This window comes from Sinocyclocheilus anshuiensis, unplaced genomic scaffold (genome assembly GCF_001515605.1).
Source record: "Sinocyclocheilus anshuiensis isolate Anshui unplaced genomic scaffold, SAMN03320099.WGS_v1.1 scaffold1543, whole genome shotgun sequence".
NCBI classification, from domain to species: Eukaryota; Metazoa; Chordata; class Actinopteri; order Cypriniformes; family Cyprinidae; genus Sinocyclocheilus; species Sinocyclocheilus anshuiensis.
In genome coordinates, this window is record NW_015551074.1 from 610,187 (window position 1) to 616,134 (window position 5,948).

At 35.1% G+C, this 5,948-nt stretch overlaps 1 protein-coding gene and 1 pseudogene across 2 annotated transcripts in view; both read right to left on the bottom strand.

Annotated features, from left to right (window-relative positions):
* LOC107662209 (proline and serine-rich protein 2-like) overlaps positions 1 to 744 on the bottom strand; it is an 11,291-nt gene extending 10,547 nt beyond the window's left edge. The window contains exon 1 of one of the 2 annotated variants that reach the window (XM_016452142.1): positions 649 to 744. The gene's annotated coding sequence lies outside the window, so the exon portion shown is untranslated. Of the gene's footprint in view, positions 1 to 644 lie in introns of both variants that reach the window. The other variant, XM_016452140.1, reaches the window with a different exon arrangement.
* A 4,670-nt stretch (positions 745 to 5,414) lies between these two features.
* The window catches only part of LOC107662210 (mitochondrial inner membrane protease ATP23 homolog), a 4,313-nt pseudogene continuing 3,779 nt past the window's right edge, over positions 5,415 to 5,948 (bottom strand).

A 5,948-nucleotide genomic window follows, 5' to 3' on the forward strand; every position in this document is an offset into this window, starting at 1 on the left:
ATTTATAAATTCAATATATATATATTATTTCATTTCCATGATACCAAGTGGTGCTTACTTATACATTTACATTTAATCATTTAGCAGACACTTTTATCCAAAGCGACTTATATACAGTATATATCACCGCAACATAATGGAATATATTTACAAACAATATTGATGCAAACAAATAAAACACTAAACTATTGATTGGTGCATTTGATTTTTTTTTCCCCCAAAAGTAAATAAAATATTTGAGTAATATTTAGTCAATTTCACACGTAATGTGAAATTTACTACCAATTTCTGAGTGAAAATAGTTTCTACACAATGTTTTTTCAGTGTATATACAGTATAAGAAACACATTGTGAATCGCATTCATTCCAAAATAAACAAATCAATATAAGGACTTTTATTTTATTTTAATAGAAACATTACGTTTTTTGATTTTTTGATTTTTTTTGCGAAGTATTATACTCGAGTAGTTTTCCTTGTCATGAAAATAATACTAATTAAATGATAACTAAAAACAACAACGTACATATTTTTTTATTTTTAATAGTGAAATAACGACCTGGATAGTTTTCGTGAGATTCACCCGAGCTCTAAAAAGTGTGGAAAGAGTCATTTAGACATTTAGAGGGACAAAAGTTCGACTTACTCACGCATCGTGACGCAGCCGACCGGAGAAAGTCAGACGAATAAACCGAGTGTCGTTCCGGTACCGAGAGCGCACGCGACGCGTTTAAATCCGAGCGTGTGTCGTCATCAGGCGCGTCTCCTCTTACGCACAGCGTGATGACGAGCGCACGCAATAAGGTCCTCCGTAATCCATAACTGAATAATAAGCGGCTCTTAGAATTAATAAAACAGCCTAAAGTGTGAGATTAGACTGATAAATATAGGAACATTTGTGTTTATGTAGGTGTAAATCTGCTCTTGACGCTATTCTGTTGCGGTACAAATCATATTTAATACAAATAATAATTATTATTGTTGATATCAGAATATTATATTAGAGCGAATCTCATATCCAGGTCATTTTACCTTAAATACCTTCAAAATAATACATTTGAAATGAATCAAGATTTTTAAATTAAATTTGCGCTACAGCTATTTAAAAGTTAAAGCATTCGGAGCTACTTATATTTATAAACAATTGTTTATCATTTTTAATTATCTTGCAATTTGATGCAAAACATGCATATATAATGTATACATTATATATGTACAGCCTACATGGTATACTTACAAGTTTAGCATAAATTACAACACTGAAATATTAAATTAGTAGGTCATCAAAAAAATAAAATATTTTTTATCAATACAAAATAAATAAATAATCTGGATTTAATGGCCAGCACCTTCTATTTATGCAAAATACATTTCCCAAGCAAAATAACTTTTAGGTTTACGGATTGTAATTATTTGATTAAATGCACGACGTTTTAACATGAATATCTGCTTCCAGAAACTTATTGCAAATTTAGATTAGAAACCTATTGAAAATATTGCAAATGCCAAAAAAAAAACTGAAGCTGAAGGTTACAAACAGAAAGTCGTGGTGAGGTACTCATTGGAAACTGCAACACAAATGAAGCATGCATCATATTTGATACTTGAATTTCTACCTTTATATAGTTTTGAGAGTTTATGGGGTTTTTCAGCAAGTAAAAGGTCTTTTAGTAAAACTTTACAAACGTAAATTCAGACGTACTGTAAGTGCAGCAGTTTTCAATCTCATGAAGATCAAAGTCGTTGCTTTCTCTCCATCTTCTTTGTGTTTTTCTCATTTAATGGAAACATTTTCTTCAACATAGACACACATACAAGACGGAAGTTAAACATTAAAAAAAGACTGTAAATGTCAACTTCCATGATTTTGTGGAGCTGTGGAGAATAACACAATTCATTGTACATATGCATATTTAAATTTTAAGACTTTTAATTCACATCGGTCATAAAAGTGCCTTAATGCAGGACACATGCTGAGCTGAATCAGTTTCAGGAGACAGGGCTGCTAACATGAAGATGACAGATATCCAGCTTATTTTGATACGCAGAAGTAGGCCCAAGCTATTGTCTCAAGTCTCCGACACACATACAAGACGGAAGTTAAACATTAAAAAAAGACTGTAAATGTCAACTTCCATAATTTTGTGGAGCTGTGGAGAATAACACAATTCATTGTACATATGCATATTTAAATTTTAAGACTTTTAATTCACATCGGTCATAAAAGTGCCTTAATGCAGGACACATGCTGAGCTGAATCAGTTTCAGGAGACAGGGCTGCTAACATGAAGATGACAGATATCCAGCTTATTTTGATACGCAGAAGTAGGCCCAAGCTATTGTCTGTGGATGTGCAATATCTCAGATTCATTAATAAACTACAAGCATAAAGTGAAACTACTCTTACAAAAAAATAACCATGTTTTTATTCTAATAAAAGTATAGTAACGTTTTTTTATACCATTTGTATAATCACTACAAATATCACGGTTAAACTAGCAAAGCCATTGGTAATTCATGGTTAGCACAGTTTAAGAACAATAACCATGTGTTTTTCTTTTTATTTGCAGTAAAACCAGGTTAATTCTGGTAAGTGCACCTGCATCGCAACAAAGCAGCGTGTTCAGAATTACAACAACACATTCATATCGGTTCGCAACATCAAGCAGCGCGAGCAGACTAACAATAATGAGACACAACATTAAAAACACGCCGAGAGTTATTCACATCCAAACTCGAGGAGCATGAACTCACCGCATTCAGATCTGCTGGAACCGGGTTCAGCAGCGCGTGCTGCTTCTAGTTTGCTGCTGATCTCCGGCAGCTGTCGAGTCAGTCATCACATTCTCAACCAATAGGATTGTTGCGTGTGAGTTAGTCCCGCCCACCGCTGAGGGCACTACCTGTGATCAAGCAAAAGAAACTTTTTCAAATCATCATCATCAGTTATGAATGTATTGAAGAGAGCTGGGCACAGACCGATGTAAAAGCCTTTGGCTGGGCCCCTCTGGTCTGGGGCCCTGGGCACCTGCGTTAACTGTCTCAGGTGTACATTAACCCATTTAATCCCACCGGTCACAATAGAGACCGTAAAAAAAGGTTTTCATTTATAAAGCTCTAAAAACCTTACTGACTGATGTTTTAGTGCACTTGCTGCAAATATGGAAAAAATAAAGGGTCTCAATGAAATATGTGCAGTGTCACATGATTAGTGCAAACAGTCACATGACCAGAGCAGTTTAATTCATGTTTGCATCTTGAGAAGATGATGACTGCATCAAAGCTCCACAACAAAAGGCTCGTGAAGTATGTTAACATAAAGATATGACAAAGATTTGTGGTCCACATTATCTTTAAAGTGTCTAGTATTAATATATGAATTCAGATATATTGAGTTTTGTTGAGTGTGGTCATAGAACGAGGAAACATCTTGATGATCACAACACTGAACTTAGGTTTACAATAGTTAGTGAAAATGACACTAAAATGTTGCAATGACAAAATATCGCACTGGATTAAAATTTCAAATGTTACAAAAAATGTACAATATTGATGTAATACTGGTAGCACTAATATAACAATTTGATGTTATATTTGACAAAAAGTCACAATTTTGAAATGCGTTGATGGTTGAATTTTTTTCTCTATCAATGTTGCATAAGGTTTTTTTTTAATGCGTAATAATAATAACCTAGAATGTGATCAAACTGTTTAAAATAGCTGGGCTAAGATCATTTTTATGACTGCAGAAATATGTTAATTCAGTGCTCACATTATCCCACCGGTCACAATTATGACTGACCATAAAACACAATTTTTCACACACTTTTCCAAAAAAATAATTATTGATTATTTCATCGGGTTACTAATGACTTTTGGATATTTTCATGTCTGGGAAAAATTTAGGATGAAACGGGTTAAGCCAAGGGACGAGCAAGCTTTGAGTTACTCACATTCATATTTCTCAACAGCACATTATATATTGTTGTTTGATGATTTGAAAAAGTTTATGGAATCAACATGACTGAATAATAATACTGCAGAAACACACATCAGCTGCCTCTGTGTTTGAGAACACAACAATGAATACTTGAAAAATAGATGTTTCTGATTATATGCTCATTTTTAACTCAAGGGTTTGAATGCAGGAATTATGTATTTTCACAATATGATATTGCTCTGTATTTAATGAAATGTTCTGAATACCATGGCTAAACAAATGTGCCAGTTCATGTATTCAAATGGCACATTTAATTGATTCTTATTAATAAACTCCCAAGCACAGTGACTAGTGTGTAATATATTTTATTATTTTGTTGTTTGCTCACACAGCGGGCTGTCACCATGCCTTAAAACTTTCAATAAAACTGGAACTGCCTTAAAACTGGAAACTGAACTTTTTTAATGAAAACTGGTGAGACAGCATCACACTGTCTTTGTGTAGCTCTATTTCTTCAGAATATCCATGTGCTAAAACTGATCGTATCGTGTAAACCTGCTCCTAACTACTCATTAAAGATCTGCAGGTATGCTGGGCACCAGTGTTGAGGAAAGTTACTTTTAAAAGTAATGCGTTACAATGTTGCGTTACTCCATAACAAAAGTAACTCATTACGTTACTTAGTTACTTTTTATGGAACGTAATGCGTTAGGTTACTTTTGCGTTACTTTTTAAATCTGGACAGGGCTTGCTTGTTTGTTTTTAAAATAAAAAAGTTATATTTTTGGCAAATCTTCTGATGTCAGCATTCGTCCCAGAACTCCTGCCAGTGACATGCAGCTCTTGAAGGGGCTCTTGATCTCAAGTTGTTGAATCAAGGATGGTCAGGGTGCACGACCAGGCCTCTCTTCTCCGCAGTATGCCCTCTGCTCTCTCCGAGTGTGACGACGCTCATCTCTTTTTCTCTGCCGTGCTGTGCTGCTGTATTGTCGGTGAAGGTTGTGTATTGATACTCATTTCTATATATTTGCGGATCTGTGGTGACTCGTTTTGCTGTGCAGGCGACTCAACTTTCTAGCATCATGCCATAACTGTGAAGCACTTTGTATCAACCAAACTGTATGAATTACACTGATGTTAATTATTTCTACGTCTTTATTTCTAATCAGAGGAAAACCTTATTTTGCAATTCATTTAATATTTAATAATTTATTGAGAAAAAAAACCTGTTAAATTACCCATTTTATTTACTATAAATAAACTATAATATGTATAATAAAAAAATAAATGAATTCATTCTTATATAATTCTATGGAAATATGAGCCTGTTCTGATTTATTCATACAAACAGCAGCAACTGACTTTAAAACCCAAAGGAAAAATACTCACGTAAAATAATGTTTATTAATTCTCAGTTGTTTGAATTGAAAGGTTTTCAGTTTTTTGCAGATCTCAGATTATTATAGAAACCCCGAGCCTCCATGAATACTGAATATTTGCAAGAATAACTGTACAATCATATACAAAGACAGATTTGATCATCAATAATCCCATCCTTTTCAAACTGAAGCTCAGATAAAGAACAACATCAGTCGTGCTGTCAAACATTTAAGAGATGAAAAAGGCAAGCGTGTGCTTATAATTCTTCCTTCAGCATGAGAACAGCACAGTACATTATACTCTTCTGTCAGTTGGGCTGGATGGCATTACTGCAGCATCAGAGGTTGGCGTAGTATCGGTCTCGGTTCTCGTAATCTCTGTAAGCAAACTTTGCGTCTTTCCTGCTGTGTGGGATGCGGCTGAAGGGGGCGTGGTCATGGAAACAGCTGTCAAACACCTCGTCAACCACTTGCTCCGCCTCCTCTCGGCTCACCTTGCGAACGACGAGGATGGAGCGCAGCGCTCTGCTCCGAACACACACCTGCGAGACAAAACACACACCAATCCCAGCATGACTCTCTCTCTCACACACACACACACACACTCGCACGCACTCACACTCTCTCACAC